General features: G+C 39.8%; 1 long non-coding RNA gene across 1 annotated transcript in view; it reads right to left on the bottom strand.

Annotated features, from left to right (window-relative positions):
* Positions 1-21,435, bottom strand: part of LOC127235961 (uncharacterized) — a 291,992-nt gene that overhangs the window by 145,584 nt on the left and 124,973 nt on the right. The gene's annotated exons all lie outside the window — the stretch shown is intronic.

The raw sequence follows: 21,435 nt of genomic DNA, 5'->3' as shown, positions 1-21,435 counted from the left end.
TGTCAGAGAGTAAAGCCATTGTCCACTGCTAGCTGTGCTGCCTTTAGCAGGCTATTGTAAGCGTATTTACTCTAAATACATCATCTAGAAAATTTAGGTCTCCCTCCTGGCTCCTCTCCTATCCATGCCCTGCCCCTCTCCCTTTTTCCTTTATACAGAGTCTTGCTATAAAGCCTAGAATGGCCTTGAACTCATAATCTTTCTGCCTCAGCCTCTTTTATACCAGCAAAATGCAGGCTTTGGGTTAGAATCACCATTTCCTAAATTTAATTATTCTTATATGGCCTCAAATTATTGTCATTTTGTGAAAATATAGTTCTAAAAAAGAATGAAATTGCCCTTGGTATATCTGTGAAAATCTATGAATTTAAAATAAACTAGTCATTCTGTGTGGTGAAGGGATTCTTTGGTACAGGGATCAGAGGAGCCCTGAGTGAATGAAGACCTTAGTTGATCTGTGCTGTTGACATGTCCATGGCCATGTCAAGGCCCCAAAGCTTCAGCCCCCATGAGAAATGGCTGACTCCAGGGCTAGGCTCAAGGAAATGCCAAAGCCTTATTTCCCGGTTAACATCCCAGTATGGATGTTAACATCATGGCTTTCTTCCCACCATGGGTACTTACAGACTGCTTCCTTCCAGAGACTGCTCCTACTGAGATTAGCTAACCTGCCTCCTTGGTTCAGCTGTGAACCATAACCCGGCATCCCTGACCAGCTACATATCATATATATCACGAACAGGCTGAGCTTCTGGAGGGCTGCAGCTTCTCCACCGGACAACCCAGTCTGTCTGATCCCAGCTTTTCTGCCTGTGTGTCTGTCCTTTCCTTATTTCCTCTCTGTAGCAATAAAGGCCAAGTGCCTAAAAGCCCAGTTTGGTTTTCTTCCATTTTTATGTTTTGAGGCAATGTCTTCCTATATTTACAGCCTAAACTGGTAACCCGGGATGGCCTTGGACTTGTTGCAGTCCTTCGTCCTTCAGTCTCTTTAGTGTAGGGATGATGAGTCCCACAATACCCAACCATCAGAACTGCCTTTGAGAGCACAGAAGTCACACCACCCACCTTTACAATGTGCTCTTGTAGAAGACTCCACTGCTGGAAGGTAGACCCAGCCTCAGCATCATGCTGGTAACCAAAGAGTTACCAGAACCCCACACACCTGATGCACCTTTGAAGTTTCTGTGCTAGTTGTCTTTTTAATTCAAATCTAGCACGGTAGAAACAACTGTGAAAGTCAAGTTTTCTGTGGCAGAGGAGAGGACCTCTGAAGCCAGACAGCTTGCAACCAAATGACATTTCTCATTTTATAATGAAATAAGTAAGTCATTTAACAACTATGGGCCTCTGTTTCCATATCTACAAAATCAGGACAAGAAAGTTGTCTACTCGGAGCGTGGTTATGAGATCTTTAGATGAGTTAACACATGAAACGGTCTCAACATACCACAACCTACCAGCATAAGCAACTATACCATACTCAACAGGAGTGAATATCATCTCAGAATTCCATTTTGTCCCTGAAGTCTCTATGTAGTCAGTCCAGGATATTTGGCTTCTAAGCCTATAGCAGACAGGTGATGTATCTGGCTGAGATTTTTTTCTTCCCATAAGATTGTTAGACTATTGTCTCCCTTTAAGGACTTCCTAAGTGTGGTAAAAGCTATATTGGGTAGCGGGTTACTATTTGAGCAGCTTTAAATATCCCAGCGCTTCACAGCAGAAGATCCTAACTTGAACTAACTTGGAGCCATGCAGCTAAAATAAGCAGACCGTCGGTGTAAGGACCTAAATGTTGATTGGTAATTCTCCCCTGTTTAAGTGAAACCACGAGGGAAGAGACAACTATTTCTCTTGCTAGTTTCTTCATAAGGACACTGAAGAAAATTAAACATAATGTGAATCCTGTATGTCCATATATACCACTAACTCATTTGGTTATATAAAAAAGTAAATCTCTCTGGACTACTATATTAGAATCCCTTTCTACGTCCTATTCAGACTCTGCCTCTAAATCTCCACACACCTGCATCATTTGACACCCAAAGTAATCATGATTCCTTGAAGCCTGTGGGATTTCTGCCCCAGAAGTTCCATGAGAAGAGAAACACTGTGTACTGAGATTGGAAATGGAATTGGAATGCACAAATGAGTTCATGTGGCAAACAGACGCAGCCTTCATATTGGGAGAAGCTCAAGGGGACAAATCAAGTGTTTAAACTACTCAAGCAGAATTGCCACCTGCTTAATTATTATGTCTCATATGAGAAAGTTTTTGAAAACTACAGTGAATTACTAATTATGTTCTTACACTAACTGCAGCAAATTTTAATAGACCATGTTTTGCTCTGTAGTCAATAAGTTCTCATGTCAGAGATAGACTATATAGTGGACATACAAATCCCAACCAAGGTAACACTGGGGGTGAGGAGGGCAAAGCCAAATGCACTGTGCTTTTGTTCTGCTAGAAAAGATTCCAAAGCTACGTGTGGTTTCTATTATTAGGGGGCTACCTGCAAAGCAACAATTTTCTACTCAGAGATTCCCTAATGTCCCACAATCCTCCTGAATGTGTCTCATAGTAAATTTGCAATTTTTGTTTGTAGTCTGTCTATTTCCAAATAAATTAGTAATTTTTTTTTTGGTGGGGGAAATCACAGTGTAGCCACAAATTGCTTGGTAACAGGAATAAATTCTAAGAGATGTGTGGATAGATGATGTTGTTGTATGGCCACATTGAATGTGTCTACATAGAGCTATATGTATGGTACAGTTCACTACACATCCAATAGGCAGTGTGTGCTTCATATTTGTGGTTCATCTCTAGCAAACACCATGTGTAGTATAGAGCTGTGTAGATGAGATGTTATTAATTCAGAACTCACCCAGTTAACCTTGTCATTCTACTGGGCTTTGGCTGGCTGTTCTTTCTAAGCCAAATCCATCCTTCTGGCCTAGCTCAGACTATTAACCTGGATGCATTGATCTTTTCACCCTATGCATCTTCTTGTTATCTTTTTTCTTTCTGAAATTTTCCTTTACTCCCCCATCCTCCCTAGACCTGGGTGGATGATACTGGGGCTCATTCCTGGTAGCATCCATTTCCTACTGATTCTTGTTCTTCAAAGAGAACTGTGTTACCCCCCAAAAAAGATTTCACTTTGCCTAAATTAAGCAAGATTAGTCTGTATTTATTATGACCAAACAACCCCACTGAATATAAGAGACTAACAAAGTTTCATATGTATTATATATTATATACATTATTTATGAAAAAAATTATTATGCCAGTTACCATTCTAAGCTTTTAGTGTGTAGTAAGTCTCCCATGTTTATACATTTATAGAAGTACCCCACTCTACACATGCTTTGTCACTTCTATTTTTTTATGAAATACAGTCTTATTCTTTGAAATTTTTGTAGATGTGCCCAATGTCTCTTGGTCCTATTTGCCCTCTGCCTCCACTCCCCTCTGGCCTTCTCCCTGTTAATCTCCCTTTCTGCCTTAAATCCTTATTTATTTATTTATTTTATTTTTTGCACACATATGGCCCATGGAACCCATTATCATTACCTAATGCAGTGTTTTCCATTTTTAAATGAATTTATTGATATCTAACAAACTCTTCAATTTTCTTATTACTGATTCTTTACCCACTGGTATAAGTACACCAATATGTCTCTAATATCTAGGATAGTCTTTGACACATAACAGGGCTTTAGTAATTAAATGTTAATTATAAAACTGTTTAATGACTGAATCTAAAGAGATGGCTTAGAGGTTACAAGCATGAACTGCTCTGTTAGAGGACCCAGATTCAATCCCCAGCACCTACATGGCAACTAACAATCTCTAATTCCAATTACAGGGGATCTGACACCCTCTTCTGCACAGACATACATGCAGGCAAAACACACACACAAAATAAGTAAATCTAATGGAAATGCATCTTTAAAAACTGATTCATGGATTATATTGCATTTTAATGAATATCTCTTGAATTCCACAAGGTCCTCTAGCCCTTCTTGCAAGACAAGAATTGGTGCATAGGTAAAACGTTTGCTTCCCAAGAGACCTTTTAAATGAAGGCTTGATTTTCACATCTGTGCCCTTGCCCAGCAACAGAGGACTATATCAAATGACCTCCCGAGAGCTCTCTGGCCCTTGACATTCTAATTCAATTCCACTTAAATGTCCTAAAAGTAATTTGTGAAGAAATTCTTTTCCTCCATCTTTCTGGATCGGAGTTTGCATTTATCTAATTATTTCCTTGGTAGATTGACCCAGCTTGAAAGGAGCACCATGTCATCTCCCCTGGAAATGTTCTAAGCCCTCACTTTATAAAACAGGAAGACTAAAGACTCGGCTCTCTGGGGAATTAAATTGCATTCGAATGAGATTAAGGCTTTTTGACTCACAAAAGTAAGGACAATCAGAGGCTAACCAAGCCAAAGCAATTGTTCAGCAAACTAATTCAGACATGTTCTTCACAAAAGGACTCTCACAACTAGTTAGCAAAGAAAAAAAAATGCCCAGAAAGGAATGCTGGGCAGGATTGAGTAAGAGGCAAGTTCTTCCTTCAGTCCTCAAATCTTGATCCTCCTCTTCAAGGTACCAAATGTGTCCTTCCTCAGTTCTGTTGATTGTGGCCCAACACCTCCCAACGACCTCAGTCAGAATCTTCAGTGGGGTTGGAGGATGTCAGCCCTCTGTAGTGTTGGATGAGTGAAGAGCCAAGGAGGAAAACAATGTCACCTGGGGTCAAAGGATGAGTATATGTGTCAGTGCTTGATTTGAGGCATGACAGTTTGATCTCTTACGGGATATAGATTCCTTCTTAAAAGCAATATTTTGAGAAACAAAATAGAGAGCACAAAATTACAAAGAAAACCAATTCTATTTTAAAAAAAAACCCACATAACAAAATATCTCTCACAATTAATAGTATATTTATTCATTAGCATATTAAAATGAAGGCCAACAGTTAATCTTATAATTACAGTAATTTTATAGTGCTGACAAGTTTAAGTGATAGTTTGAAGTATTTCAACAAACAGTAGTATGATATAAAAATGTCTATAATTGTATACATTTGTATGAAAAATATAGATGTCACAGGTAAAGCCAATGTTACTATGGCTTATTCTCTACGTTCATAATGGAAGGAAGTATTTAATTTCAGGTAAATATGAGTGTAAGTAATACTGGATACAGTCTTCTCATTCAAGTTCATGGATGCCCCTCAACTTATATCTCAAGTTGAGAGCCCCGATGTAGACATCTAAGGATTCTCAAACACCCTTCTATAGCCAATAAACAGTATCCCTACCTTTACTTTTACCTAATAACATTTATTCTGACAATTTGCAGCCAACAAGTATTCTTGTTGGCCAAGTCAGTAAGGAGAAGGCTTGAATAACTGGAAGGTGACCAGCCCTGTCATGTGTGCTTTATGCATAGAGAATAGACCTCTTTAAATTGATGGAGAAGGCTTGCCAGTTGCCATAGAATTCTGGCTTGCTCAACTTGCCCCTAATGTGACCACAAGTATTGCTTGAAAAAAAAGAAAACAAACCCTATACCCTAGAAACAGCTCAATCCTTAACAAAGTAGTCTGATTGGTGGGTGCTTTTGAGTTAGAATAGAACTGTGTGATATCCATCAGTGGAGTTAGCACTCTGAAGCTAAGTATCTTAATTTCAATAGCAGCAGCATCAAGGCTATAACATGAATGGAATGAAGTATGGTATATGGAATGGGGTGTCTGTCATATTCTACACATGTAAGACACATTGTCATCTGTAATTATTGCTGCTGCTGCTGTAGCAGCTCCCTTCTTTCTTCTGAGCTCAACTTCCTGTGCACCCATGTAATAAGCATAGTTCAAGACCCTCCACAAAGTCTGCTTTTTCAGGAAGACTTTGGTGATTCCTGATATGCTAATGAAATAGCATGCTGGGCTAAACTCATGAAATTGGCAGTTTTGTAAGACAACAGTACACAATTGATAATGTCACACAGTCCAATGTAGTACATGACATCTCTATCAGGGACTAGTATACAGGAGGCTGTCTATGTAATGACCCTTCCCTTCCCTTCCCTACCCTTTCCTTCCCTCACTCCCTTCCTCCTTCCTTCTCTCCCTCCCTCCCTCCTTTCTTCCCTCCCTTCCTCCCTTCTTTCCTGATTCTTCCCACCCTTCCACAATCATACACAACCTACCCTGTCCAAATCATCCCTGAGGTTCTATGAGTTTTCTGTCTTCTGTTATGAAACTCTTTTATATTAAGATAGTTACTTGAATGCTTAATAAAGTTATTTTTAACATTATATATGCTACATGAAAAAACATTATAAATCAAACAGAACATGACAGTGCATGCATGCCTGTAATCCTAGCACTCAGGAGGTTGAGACAGGCTACTGAGTAAAACTGTCTTCAAAAAAAGAAAAACAAACAAACAATAAATCAAAAGAGAGATTTTTGGAATTGTGTATTAGCTCTACACAGCAGCCATTGAGCCATCTTCACTTTGAGCTGAGAAGAGGGTAGCACCTTGTATATTTCCTTGTCTCGATTGTATATGTGTGATTTTGAAAATGTTATGTTCCTATATCTTTTATAATAGTCATTGTTATAAAAAAGCACATTAATTGAGGATGATAGAAAAGGAGGATTTAAATATTATGTAAAATAACTGGGAAGGTTATAGAACTAAGGTTGAGGATTCAAAATAACATCGTTATGGTAAGATCACGTAACTCAGGATCGAGAACAACACTGTCCTATGTGGAAAGCCCAGCCTCATGTGCCTCTGAATTCCCTGAAGGGCAGTTAGCACAAGTGAAGTGTGGCCATGCACTAAAACACTGCAGAATGAAATACACACTGCATTTCAAAGACTAGGTAGTAAATAAAGGATGTAAAATGCATCATTAATCATCTGTATTGTGATCACATAGCGAGAGTACAATAATTTGGACATATCAAGTTAAACATATCTAGTATTATAAATCTGAAGTTTAGCCAATAACACAAAAACAGTAGTAAAATAGCTTCTCTCTTTTGACTGGTTTTTTTCCATTGTGGCTACTGGAACACTTAACACTTCATATAGGACACAGCCAAATGGTTCTTTGACAGATGGGTGAGTAAGTGAAATGAAGAATCATGAAGTAGAGGAGTGAATTCCCTCCACTATGACATGAATAACCTTTACAAAACACATCATGGGAAGGCAAACAAGTCAAACACAGAATAGTAAATATTATCGGACTTTGCTTCTAAGTAGCACCCAAAGCCGGTAAATCCATAGAGACAGAAAAAGATGATTGAGTGATTGAGGGGAAAGGGAAGAACAAATGGAAAACTATTATTGAATGGCTGCAAAATTTGTATTGGCAGATCTGGAAATGCAGAGGGGAGAGGACCACACTACAGGAATGTATTGAATACTATTGAGTTGTGCTAAAATAGATGGAATGGTAAATTTTATCTTATATATGTTTTGTCACAATCAAAAACTTCCATATGGCTCACTCTCTTGGCTCACATTTCTGGGGGGGGGGTGGCACGGGCTGCTCTAGAGCTAACAGAAGGCTAAGCGGCAAGCCCTACCTGCCACACTACTGTGGTTACTGGGCTCACCCTTTGTTATAGAATACCGTAGGACCTGAGTGCTGACTGGCTCAAAGAGCTTAGGCCATGCCAGAGCTGTGACACCTTTAGTTTTTCTATCTGAAAAATAGGGACACTGTGTGGCTCATTGTGTTATTTTAAATTTTAGGTCTAAGAGCGTTTGCCTATCTAGTGAGTGGCATCAAAAGAAACGATGTTGAGTAAGTGGTGCTCACTGCCCATACAAGGGAAATGGGACTTTTGTTGCTGTGGAGATGCCATGATTGTAGAGATGCTAGGGGACACCTCAAAGGTCCAGGCAGTGTCACCCAGTTTTCCTGGGCAAAAGCTTCTTCAGCAAGTGTAGCTCCCAATACTGGGACTGTGAGAGAAGGGCTGTGCTCCATTCTTTAGGAAACATGTGTTCTGGGGCTGTGCTGATAGCTAGTGTTTGCCACATAATCACTTGAACCTGAGTCCAATTCCCTGAACCCAGGTGCTGTAGCATGTACTTGTAGTTCTGGTCCTGAGGAGGACACAGAATGATCCCAGAGATTCTTGAGGATCCCTGGCCAGCAAGTCTAACTGCATCAGCAAGCCGCAGGCCAATGAGAGACCCTGACTCAAAACACAAGGTGAAATGTTCCTGAAGAACAGCACTGGAGGTTGTCCTTTGGCCTACCACACACACACATGTACCCATGTTGTTCCTGCACCCTTACACACACTGCCCCATCCACAGCCGTGTTCTCTTTGAATCCCTGATTCTACTGCGTTTAGTTAGGCATAGCAGCTCATAATGTGACATAGACTCTCAAAAAAATGTCCTTCCATCCCACAATGTGAACCAACAACAGCCAAGCTAGAGAGTGCAGATTACACCAGCATTTCTAATTTTGCCACTTACAAAAAATAGGGCGTTCTACGGGGACTAGGCTAAGCAAGTCATTCATCATAGCTGAAATCTGCTGTAGTGGGCTTTTTAAATGCACACCCACACATGTGCCCGTACTGGCAAGAGTGGGTAAGCCCTGCAGTTCAGCAGCCTCACCAGGGTGAGGGCCAAGAGAATGCAGATGGATGCAGAGTTCCAAGCCTTAGAACTGTCACTGAGCTGGGCACCACAGGAAGTGCAACCTGCCAGGAGCCAAGAGCCAAGCCAACCTTTGGGTGCCTGTTTCTGAAGACGCCCAGATGTGGACACTTGTGTAACTATAGTCTTTTCAAACAATTTAGTTGTCTCCTAATGCCAATAGTATTATTGCATGGCAAGCTGAGGCTATCCTTTAGGATTCTTGCTGTCCCAATGCACCTTGCCTATGGAAAAGAAACATCACTGACAGTTCCTTTCGCATGCCCAGTGCAGACAGCATTCTGCTTATCCTAAAGGTTCACTGTATCAGAGCTCAGAACCCAAAGTATCTGTAGTTGTTTTGTTCAAACAACTGTCTTCCATAGATCATACTACTTGATATTTACAATATCTCTGCACAAACAATGTCCCTATGAGCAGTTTGCAGTAGGCTGTTTTACTCAACAATCCCATAGCAACTAAGTTGCTTTAGGATTAACATCCAGTCTGTTAACCTCAAAAACCATTCTCTTGGCCACTGCACAGTATAGTGTGTCCATTTTTTAGGGTATTAGAGTTACAACAGAACCTTGTGTACACTCACTCCATAACCCTTTCTGAATTTCCCATTAACTATAGTACTGGTACCCATGATTTATCCATTTATGGTGCTACTGATGTTTGAGACAGGGTCTCATATTGAAGGCTAGGCTGGCCTCTAACTCATAGCAATACCCCTGACTCTGCCTTGCAATTGCTGGGATTAAAAGTGTAAGCTATTCCATCCAGCTGATCCAGGAGCATTTCTTGTCTAAAATAAACAATGGAAATAGAAAGGAAGATCATCATCTTAGTGGTCTCTATCTCTGTGGCTATTTTTATGAGTTTACCACCTGTTAAGTAAGAAGAAGCAAATCCATGGCTGATTTCAATTGTGAGCTGCTTGGGTAAGCAGGTTTGTCCATATCCATCCCCCACAGCAGTTATAGATGAGCTTTACAACAAGCAATCAAATCTCCAAAGCTAGAAAAACATCTAATGAGGAAAGTTCTTGATGGAAATTCAAAATGTGCTGTTCCTTCCAGGGCGTTCAGTTAATGCAGCCACACTAGCCAGTAAGATGCTAAATGGTTCAAATGGGTAGGCAACTACCCATCTCTCAAGCCCTTCAAATTCTCCTTCTACAAGATGATCATAGCTGCTGGAGCTTCTAGAACTACATGTCTCACTTCTCGAGCCTGTCCCCGTTTACAGCTGGACAATCTCAATAACCAGTGCCACCTCCCATTCTGTTTATTCCTTGCTTCCAGCACTGTTCCTGCCCCCACCCCACCCACTCTCTAGCTAAACTGAGATCACAGCAGCCGTCTATATCCATGGCACAGGGCGTAGATAGGGATAGGACACATTGGGAAAAGTCCTGATCCTGCTACTTGCATCATTTAGCTACCATTTGAGCTACTGTTTGAGCACAGGTATGTATGTATGTGTGTGGGTGCACACATGAGTATACACATGCATTTATGAAAAACCTCTCAGTGCTTGAAGTCATGTGGATTGACCTTATTTGATTTCCAGATAAGCCTTTTTAAGTATTCAAGAGTGTGTATAGCTATTAATTCAGCTCTGGAGTGTAGCTCACTTGTTAGCATGCATGAAGCTCTGAGTTAGATTTTTCAGCATCTCAAAATTTTTTCAGCTCAAAGATTAAGTAAAAGAAATTAGGAAAGGAAAGGAGGGGAGGGGAGGGGAGAAAGGAAGGAAGGAAAAAAGGAAGGAAGGAAAGAAGAAAGGAAGTTTGTTGAGTATAGTTTCCCTCCACTCCTTTACCTTCTTACAGCTCCCCCTTGGATGCTCAGAATCTTGGATTATCCCCTGAAGGTGCTCAGGTTTGCATTCTCTCTCCTAAGCACATTTGATACTCTGTCCTAGTAGTACCTGCACATCAGTTGGGCTGACCCCAGCAATCTGTCCCACACTGAGCAATACTGGTTCTGCTTGGGATTGAGAAATAGGTATAAAAAACTTCTTGGGCTATGGTGGGCCTGTTTGTTTTGAACAGTGCCTATGAAAACTGATTTGGAGAGGTGGCCGATTCAATTTAGCTAACAGATTCATCAGATGTAGGCAGGTCTAATTAGATTTGATTCATCTCCAATTTTGTATCAATGAGCATATTTCGATGATTCTTTTAAGTCTTCTGGGCTTTGCAGAAGACACATGCTCCCCTCGGGCTCTTTTCTTTCCTGTCTTAAGGGATGCCATGATGAATCATACTCAAGTATGTGTTCTCCCTGTTTCCCTGAGAGCTGAGGATGGGATCTGGGTCACTGGGGTAGCTTCTGGCTGTGGTCCACCCCCCTAGATTATTCATCTGGAGCCAAGATTGGTGTATGCCACAAAGAAGGCAGGACCAAGGCCCAGGGGGAGACTCTGGTCAGAAATAATTGCAGACAGTTCTACTGGCGTCTCTAACTTGGAAGCTTCAAGGAGAACCACAAGACTTCACCCAAAGTCCAAGTAGCCTTAGACCCTCTGCCCAGCTCTATGCTCACTAGGAGAAGTGCTTCAAGGAACAAAATTGTCTCTCTGACCTGGCTTAAGCTTGGTTTTGAGTCATCTTTTTTTTTTTTTTTTTTTTTTTTTTTGGAAAGTCTTGAGAGTTTAGAATAAATACCAATCTCTAACCTCTAATTTTCTCCTTCTGAACTCTTGTAATTATCTGATTGGTGTGAAATTCATTGTATGCTGTTAGTATAACCACTGAGTACCTATCTCTCGCACACTGTTATGAGGGGCATGATGGGGCCATAGAGGTGGAGAAGCCACTGTAAGGGTGACTGTGTATCAAAACCACCTTGATAGCCAATGTTAAGGGTAAAGTCGTTAGATAAAGCTTTTAGAAGAATTCTGAGGTTCCACAAAGAGTCATGGGATAACATGGAGGGATACTCCCTTAGCCTAGAGGCAGGAGGGAGGGCCTAGTCCCTACTTCAAATGACTTGACAGATTTGAGGGGATGGGATGGGAGGAGGATCGGGGGGGGGTATGGGAGGGAGAGGGAACTGGGAAAAATTTTATATATATATATATATATATATATATATATATGTATATGTATGTATATGGAGAGAGAGAGAGAGAGAGAGTCATGGGATAGAAGAATGGGATCTAGTCTTGCTGTCTGTGGCAGAGAGTTCTTTCTGACCAGCATTCTTATATAAGAGAGATGACATCCTCTTTGTTACCCACTCAACTTTAATAAGTCAGCCAAAGGAAACCAGCTGCTACTCTTTCCTGGGTACCAGATCTAAAAGGGTGTTAGGTAGGCATTTAATAAACAGTTATCTTTATATTTTAAGAATACTTAGTATTGTCCAATCAGGATCACTAGGAACTGTTTCTTATGCCTGAAGTTTGATCTAGGGAGTCTTCATCCAAGCTCTAGATGCAGATACACAATTATATATTTGTCCAGTGTGTGATAAAAGGAGTACTTGGCATTCTCAGAAGTCATTTCACACTTCAGTCCTCTGTTCTCAGAAAGTAAACTCTTGGAAGTACCTTGACTTTTTAAATTCACAACCCACATCTCATCTCCCTCCTGTGTAGATGGGCTGAACCACCGTAACTGACAGAAAGTGATCAAAACCATGCCAAGTCCTGTCTGTAAATAGCGCAGAGGCTTATTGGCTGTCATTCTGAAGAGAGAAAGGGATGCTTGCTGCTAAGAGAGAGCACACACAGCCTGAGTAGGTTTTAGACTCTGCTAGGTTTAGGGAGGTTGCAGTCAGGGAAGTTGTCCAGGGTATAGTGACATCTGAGATTTATTCATCTCTCATAGTTATGACCAGGTCACTGAAGGCATGTGAGGAGAATACGTTCTGATAAAGGCCACAAAATTGCTAACACTTTTAATTATGTTTGGAACACACAGTGCTGTGGATAAACTGAGTGGACATTATTGAAACCCTTCGTGAGCTGTCACTCAGTTACTCGGTCAGCCAAGGAAGCTCTTGGGAACCTTTGCTCTGTCCTTTATTTGGGTTGTTTGTCTATCTGTGTGACTTTAGGAATGCTCTTTTGGACAATATGACAGCTGTTGACTCTAACAAACAATAGCTTTTAATTCTGGAATATCCTTTATCACATAATGGTTAGACCAAAAGATAGAGAGGAATAACCCCTTGCTCTAATTTGCTATTATTTCCAGAATACAGTCTCAGAAAAAAAAAAAACAGGACTAGTTGATATGGGACAATGAAGATAGATTTGTTTCCTTACCCTGTCTTAGAAAACACATAGAAACTTAGAGAGGAGAAGACACTGTTTCTTATTTTATTTTTATTTTGCCATGCATTCATACTTGAGCTGAAGATTTTTTTTTGTTGTTGTTTTGTTTTGTTTTATTACTTTTAAAGGGCTGGATATGGTGGTAGCTCCCCCCTCCATATTTGAGAAGGCTGAGCAAGAAGGCTCACATGTTATATGCCAACCTAAGCTACCTAGCAAGGTCCTGTCTCAAAAACAAACAAAAGGGAGAAAAAACAAAACAAAACAAAAACAGATGAAACAGAAAGATACAGCGCTGCAGGCATCACATTAAAACCTGAAATCCAGAAGGAAGAATTTGCATCACGTAAGGAAAACTGCTCACAGTTTCTCTCCAGCCAGAGCCCATACGTGAATCTTACTTACTCCTTGATATTTGTTCTGGGGCAGCAGTTAGTGTTAGACCACGTATAAGGGGAGACTGTCTGCGATGACGTGTAAGACCCAGAGCCTTCCCTTCCCAGAAATCCCGTGATGTCAAGTGAGTAAATGGACCAAAGATTTGAGCCCTCCAAGCAGCCCCTGGACAAAATAGTGGGAATGGGTTTTTTTCCCCCTAGTTATTTATTTCCATGGTGTGAATTAGTACCCATATATTCTCAGAAGCACCTGTTGCACATTGTAAAATAAAACCTTATTTTTTGCCTGAGGTCATGGAGTGCTAGCAGAATGTCAGATATTAGTTTAGATTTTCAACAGCATCACTAAGCCACTCCTGGGACTTCCACATTGAGGAATTGGCTTAGCACAGACAGCTTGAGCAACACAGCTGTGCAATGGACATGCTCACACACAATTGCTTTTGAGCTATTTGTCTGGAGGACCATGTGTAAGATCAGAGACTCTCTGATACTGTACTGTGGCCTTAATTATTCAAGACACATGGACTTAGCTTGAACTGATGTTCTCCTCACACCAAGTTCCTCTCCCCATCACATGCCCAGCCTCCCTTCTGATTTAAAGAAGTTTCAACCTCTGGATTAACCCATTTATACATATATAAAATAAATGGAACCTGAAGGTGTTTTAGAACCTGGGCAAATGAGATAGAAGAAGAAAGAGACAGCATTGTGAGACAGAAAGAAGGAAAGGGAGGGAGAGAGGAAGGAGAGGTGGTGCAGAGGGGGAGGAAGACTGCAGAGGGGGAGATAGAAGGCAGCACTCAGGGGTTTGGGCAGTCTTCCAAAAACATCCTAGCTTTACTTTCCCCATGTCCAAGGAAAACTGCAAGCACCTACGCATTGCTCTAGTATGAGAACAATGTCTTCCAGATGTATTTATATTCCTCCATGAGTCATATAGACAGTAAATTGGCAATGCCCATGACAACATTGCTTGTCATGCAAGCCCTTGTTTAAATTTAGACCACACCTTGGTTTTCCCATCATTTATAAATTAGTGGTGCATTATCATCTCTCCTTGGAGCTGGGGCCCACCTTGCACCTGCCCAGTTTTGATACCAAGAGTATGAGAAGCCCAGCATCCATCTGGGGAAGTTTTTGCTGTATGTAGTCTCTTTACAGGGAGATGCCTCTTGTATACCCCTTCTGGAGCCAGAGGAAGCAAAAAATGCAAAGCACTAGGCTTGGGGAGACAGTTCAACCAGTAGAGCCTTGCCACCATGAGGCCCTGAGTTCTGTCTCCAGAATCCATATCAAAAAGCTGGGAGTAATACAGTGAGCCAAAAGCTGGGGAAGTGAGAGGTCCTGTCTCCAAATAAAGGCGGATAGTGCCTAAAGAATGACACTGGAGGTTGTCCTTCACACTTCACTCTCGTGTGAATACACAAGCACATGCCCCCCCACACCACAAGAACACACACACACACCACAGAAACACACACACACCACATGAACACACACACCACAGAAACACACACAGAACACAAGAACACACACACAAGAACACACACACAACACAAGAACACACGTACACACACCACAAGAACACACACACACACCATAAGAACACATACACACACACACATACATACACAAACACACCCCACTGAAGGGACTGAACTTTCCCAGAAAAGCCCATTAAAGATAGTTTCCCTAGCAAAGATTTATAATGGATAGCTTTCAACTTCTCAGGAATATTTAATATGTATACATTTTTCCCTAATTGCCACAAATACTCAAATTGTTATCAGTGGATTGTAATATATATTTACTTAGGACTATCATTTCTAGTACTTTCCCCTAATTGGAAACAAAGCAGCTGTTTTTTTCCTTCAAAGAACAAGACTTGTCCCTTTGACTAATCATTTATAGTGGATAGGGATTACAAGTATTTACTTAGGATTTTTTAAAGACAGGGCTGGGGTCAGTTCTTTGCAGAATGGAAATGATCTGCAGTCAGATTGCCACAGTGAATGGAAAAACAGTGATTTGAGATTAAATTGTATGCGGCTGGTTCAAACACTATGTAGATGGTGCTTCCATCTGAAATGTGCCTTTTATCAGGTCATTGTCTTCCCTATCAGTGACCAACAGTGACCATGTTAATCCATGTGGTTGTTGATTTGTTAACTAGTCTGCTAGCTAGCAACACCTGGACATGTTCTCTGAGGCTGATTGCTCACTCCGAAAAGAAAAATAAATATCTCTTTTATAGTCTTGCCATTAGTTCAAACTATAAAAACGTAAAACTAAAATGTCTAGATTTTTAATGGATGATTTGAATTGTTTTATTGTGTACAAATAAGGGAAAATGACTTAAAACCAAGCTTTGTTTTTAAAATTTAAAGTGGATGGAAAGCCAACATTCTGCTTGTATTTAGGTAGAGGAACTATAAAATATATGATGAATATTGGTTTTTCCCACATTAAAAAGGTATTGTTTATATATGAAAACTGCTATACGTTTAGAAGGGAAAACTTCAAAGTGAGTTAACCTTTAGTGTAACTATATTAACGTAAGAGGAAATGGCTATGTTTACTAATGCCATAGTTAAGAGTGTGTGAAGTTTAATTTAAAAATCATATACAAGTAGTTTATTGTTTACAAATTGCTCAGCTGAAGAAAAATCTTAAAGCAGAGATTTAAGTAGACGTCTGTCGACAGGGCATTCCCATTCACAGTCATCATGCAGTTATTTCAGACTCTATTCAAGGGAAATGAACTTTTTTTTTTGCCAGTAATAAATACAGGATAGCAGCCTCTTTGAGTGGGGAAAGGGTTGGGAAAGCATTGCTCTCCACTTCAGTTCATGATATTGAACAATTTTGAATGTAGCTAAAGGTTCTTGGTCCATGTCTGGAAGTTAGTGAGTCTGTGTTTTTGCTGTGTAGAAGTGGGCTTGGAATCAAACTCTTAACAGAATAGGATGACAAATTAATGTCATAGACTTCAAGAACAGCCTGGGGGCTCTCTTCAGAATCCCCACAAAATAAAAACGCTCAAAAAGTCAGTAAAAGTAAACAATGGGATTAAATAGCAATGGTAAGAAAGTACATCCTTGAAGACTGCCATCCAAAGCAACGGTCATGGTGAACTTCAATAGTGATGGGAAACCAAGTCTAGAGGTTGGCCTGTTCACGGTCACCGATCTTCAGTGTCAACAGTCCTGGATCAAAAGCCAGACTTGTACATCATCTGTGATCTGGGACACCTCATGTTCTTTCTCTCCAACTGATTTTTCTTGTTTTTGTAACAACTGTGATAACACTAAGCATCTCCCTTGGGTAGGGTACATTTAGTATAAAATGTTTTGTTTTCATTTTTTGGAATAGTTTTCCATGTAGGCAAGAATAGGCTTAAATTCTAATTTTTCTGCTTCCACCTTTCATGTGCAGCCATTACAGATGTGTATAAACACACCCAGGGTATGCAGTGCTAGGGACTGAACCTAGCACTTCATGCGTGTAAACACTGCCCATTGATCTAATGTCATATTGATTAGTGAATTGATTGATTGCTCAACATGTGTCTCTTCTTTAAGTCAATCCTTAAATCCTCAGCATCATTCACATATCTGACACCAAGCAGATACTCAGTGAAGAGATGTTGAGTAAATTGTAGTTTCAAAGACTGGAGATGTTGCTCAGTGGTAGAGAACTTGCCTAGAGTCTGTGATGCCTGGGGTTTCATCCCTAGATCTACTATATAAACAACAATAACCAAAAAATAGTAATAAAAACCTCATTTCATTGCAGAGATTTTTGCAGAAAACAAGCGAAACACATTTGTTGTTCTACACTATGAAAATGTGCCACTCTTATTGGCTTAATAAAACCCTGATTGGCCAGTAGCCAGGCAGGAAGTATAGGTGGAGCAAAGAGACCAGGCAAATTCTGGGAAGAGGAAGGAAGAGAGTGAGTCGCCAGCCAGATGTAGAGGAAGCAAGATGAGAATGCCTTACTGAGAAAAGGTATCAAGCCACCTAGCTAAACATAGATAAGACTTATGAGTTAATCTAAGTTGTAAGAGCTTCTTAGTATTAAGCCTGAGCAATAGGCCAAACAGTTTGTAAGTAATTAAGCCTCTGTGTGTTGTTTGGGACTGAATGACTGCAGGATGGGGCAGGACAGAAACACAAGTCACATAAAGTATACATTTAGTGTTGTGTCTGCACAGAGCAAATATTCAGTGTACACCAGGTAACATTATTATTATTGGCCTCAGATTAGTATCTGTTACAGAGATTAACACATGCCAGACTCTTTAGACTCTTTCAGGGTAAAGGTCATCAAGAAATTCAAACTTGGAGACCCAAAGAACTATATGCTCTGGTTATTTTGTGCTGATCAGGCCTGAGGAAAACGCAGGAGTCTAGTTTCTCATCCGGAAAGGCCATTTTTCAGTGTAGAATAGATCTAATTCTCTAAGACATGAGGCTCATGGTTTCACGTTTGGGAATTACAGAGTTAGTAGTCAAATGAGTGTGTCTCAAACAAAAGGACATCACTGAGATGGACATAGGCTGTGGGTCATAGGCTGCAGGCCAAAGGCCACTATGATTGTTTCCTTATATGTCATTTTCTGCCATATTCTGTCATTTTCTGTCATTATATATCTCAAGTTTGTATCTCCTAAATACCAGAAACCCTTTCCACTATAAAGAGAATGAAAGACAAGCTGATCTGCCACAACTATGCCTATGTGATTTCAAAATGGAAGGAAACTTATGAATCATCTATGTACTTAGAAACAACACCTTTTGTTATTGGCTGTGGCATAGCAAAGATTTGACTTTAGTTCACTTCATTTTAGTCCTTGAAGTCTACCCTTCTCCTTCAGCCAACAGTCCCTATGATAGCAGACTGAAAAATGCCAACAGTATTACCAGTTTAATTCCTGGGATCAGTAAATAAATGCACTTTGAAGATGTGAAGAAATTAAGTATCCTGAGACCAGGAGGCAACACTGAAGTATTGGGGTGGGTCTTAAATGCAAGCATATCTATTCTTAGGAGACATGGAGAATGGATGATCAGGAGCACATGGGGGCGACGAGTGGTTTGCCAGTGCTGGCCTTCAAGATTGGCATGATATGATGACTCCAATCCAAGAATGGCAGCCTGGAGAAACAGAGGGAAGTAAGGTGAGTGTTCTCTCTAGAGCACCAGAGAGGGTATGGTCCTCCAGGCTTTGGGACCCCAACACTATGAGAGAACTAGTTTCTGATGCTGTAAGCCACAGGTTGGCTGTACTTTTAAAATATATTTACAGAGAGCTAATACACCTATGAAATAGAGAAATTGTATTTTCAATTAAAAAACATTGGGCACATGGTATAAGAACTGTCCAAAATATTTCCTAGACAAACTATCCCAGTTATATCATATAACTTTTCAGCCAAACCCATCTTCTTTAGTACAAATGTCAGAATTGACTGGAGTATTGTTTATTTTGTACTTTGTGTGTATTTAGAAGGGATTCTCCTTGACAAACTCATAGATGCCTCCAAGAGACTCCCTCATCTTATAAGCAATATGCATAAGCAGTGCCATTTATTACTCATTGTTTGCAAAAGACATTTATATGATATCATGCTACTGTTACTTTGATTTTTTAGAAGATGATTTATTTATTATTTTGTAATGAATTATAAACTATAATTACATCATCTCCTTCTCCCTTTTCTCCCTCCAACCTCACACAAACACCCAGCTCCCTTTAAAATTGATGGCCTCTTGGCCTCTTTTTCTTTATTATTGAAATATATATATATATATATGTGTGTGTGTGTGTGTGTGTGTGTGTGTGTGTGTGTGTGTGTGTATTCAACCTCTTGGCTCTGTTTAGTGTTACTTGAATGCATGTTTCTAGGGCTGATCACTTGTGATTGGATAACATTTCAGGGTTCATCTCTGGGGAAGACTAATTCTTCCTCTCTTAGCAGTTTTTAACTGCCTGTAGCTTTTCAACAGGGGTAGGTCCCCATCTGATTTTCTGAAAACTGTCTCCAAATCAGAATATGCTCCTTCTGGAGGAGTTAGGCTACAGACAGTAGCCAAACTTGGTAAAGGCACAACAACAACATCTACAAGCCATTATCTCTATGGACTATATTAAAATATGCTCAATAATATACTTTCAAACTGATTACAAACATACATCTAAAATATTGTCCACTATGATTAAATTTGGTTTATCCCAGAAATGCGAGGATGGTTCAGCAAAATGAAGTTAAAAATAAAAATCACAAGGGTAATCTCAATAGACCCAGAAAAATGTTTTGACAAATTCCAACATACCTTCATGATAAAAAGTCCTAGAGAACTAGAGCGAACATACCTACACATAATAAAAGCTATGTTGGAGGAATCTACTTCCAACATGATTATAAATGGAAAAGGTCTTAAACTAATCCCATTGAAATCAAGAAAGAAATAGGGCTGTTCACTATCTCCACTTCTTTACAATATTGTGCTTGAAGCACTAGCTAGCGCAATAAGAGAAGGAAATTAAAAGAATACAAATAGGAAATTAGTTAAACTACACTTATTTGCAGATGACAGGATATAATACATAAGCAATTCCAAGAATTCCACCAGAAAACCTCCAGAAATAATAAACAATCTCAGCAACATGTAGAATATAGAATCAACTTACACAATTCAATAGCTTTTCTATATATCACCAACAAACATACAGAGAAGGAGATCACAGACACATTCTCATTTACAATAGTCTCAAAGAAAATAAAATATCTAGGAATAATCCTAACCTGGAAATGAAGGACCTCATAAACTTCGGGCGTAAAAAAGAGATAGAAAAGACAATAGAAAATGAAAAGATATCCAATGCTCATGGATTGATACAATAATTGTGAAAATGAACATTCTACAAAAGCCATTTATAGACTCAATGCAACCCGGATCAAAACTATTATCTCTTTCTCCACATAGAGACTATCCTGAAGTGCATATGAAATCACAAAAGGCCCTGGGTATCCAAAACAATCCTAAACAAAAAACAATCAGAAGGGATTAACCTTTCAGATCTCAGGTATAGTACAGAGACATAGTAATAATAATATGATATTGGCACAAAAACAGGCATGTAGGCCAATGGAACAAAGTTAAAGATTCAAACATGACTAAATAAAATTATAGCTGTCTAATATTTGACAAAGATGCCAAAAACATACACTGGAGAAAAGACAGCATCTTCAACAAATGGTGCTGGGAAAACTGGATATCTACTCATAGAAGAATGAAATTAGAGCTGTATCTATCACCTTGCACAAAAATTAACCACCAATGGATCAAAGCCCAGCATGAAACCTGAAACACTGAAACTTCTAGAATAAAACATAGGCAGTACTCTACAGGACACAGGTGTAGAAAAGGAATTTCTGAATAGGATCCCATTTGTTCAAGAATTGAGACCAAAAATTGACAAAAGGGGTCTCATAAAAATAAAAAGCTCATGTCTAGCTAAAGAAACAATTAACTGGACAAAGAGGAAGAACCCAGAATGTGAAAGCCTTTGCCATTTACATTTTGGACAGAGGAGTAATATCCAGAATATGTAAGGAACTCAAAAAAACCAAGAGTCACAAAACAAATGACCCATTCAAAACATGGGCTTGGGATCTGAGCAGAGAATGCCCCAAAGAAGAAATAACTAAGAAACATGTTAGGGAAATGCAAATCAAAACAAGTTTGAGATTTCATTGTATCCTTTCCAGAATCTCAAAGCTCAACAAGACAGCCAACAACAATGGAGAGGATGCTGGGTAAATAGAACCACTTTTGGTTGAATAACCCATCCACCCTGGAAATCAGTGTGAGGAGCCCTCAAAGCGCTAAAAATAAATCTACTATATGACCAAGCTGCACCACACTCCTTAACCTATGCCTCCCAAATGGACATCCTACTCCACAGACACTTGCTCAGCCATATTCACTGATAATCTATTAACAATAGCTATTCATGGTACTAAAGGGCTCCATGCAAGTTT

Source organism: Phodopus roborovskii, unplaced genomic scaffold (assembly GCF_943737965.1).
Source record: "Phodopus roborovskii unplaced genomic scaffold, PHOROB, whole genome shotgun sequence".
In the NCBI taxonomy this organism is placed as follows: Eukaryota; Metazoa; Chordata; class Mammalia; order Rodentia; family Cricetidae; genus Phodopus; species Phodopus roborovskii.
This window is presented reverse-complemented; position numbering and strand designations above follow the sequence as displayed.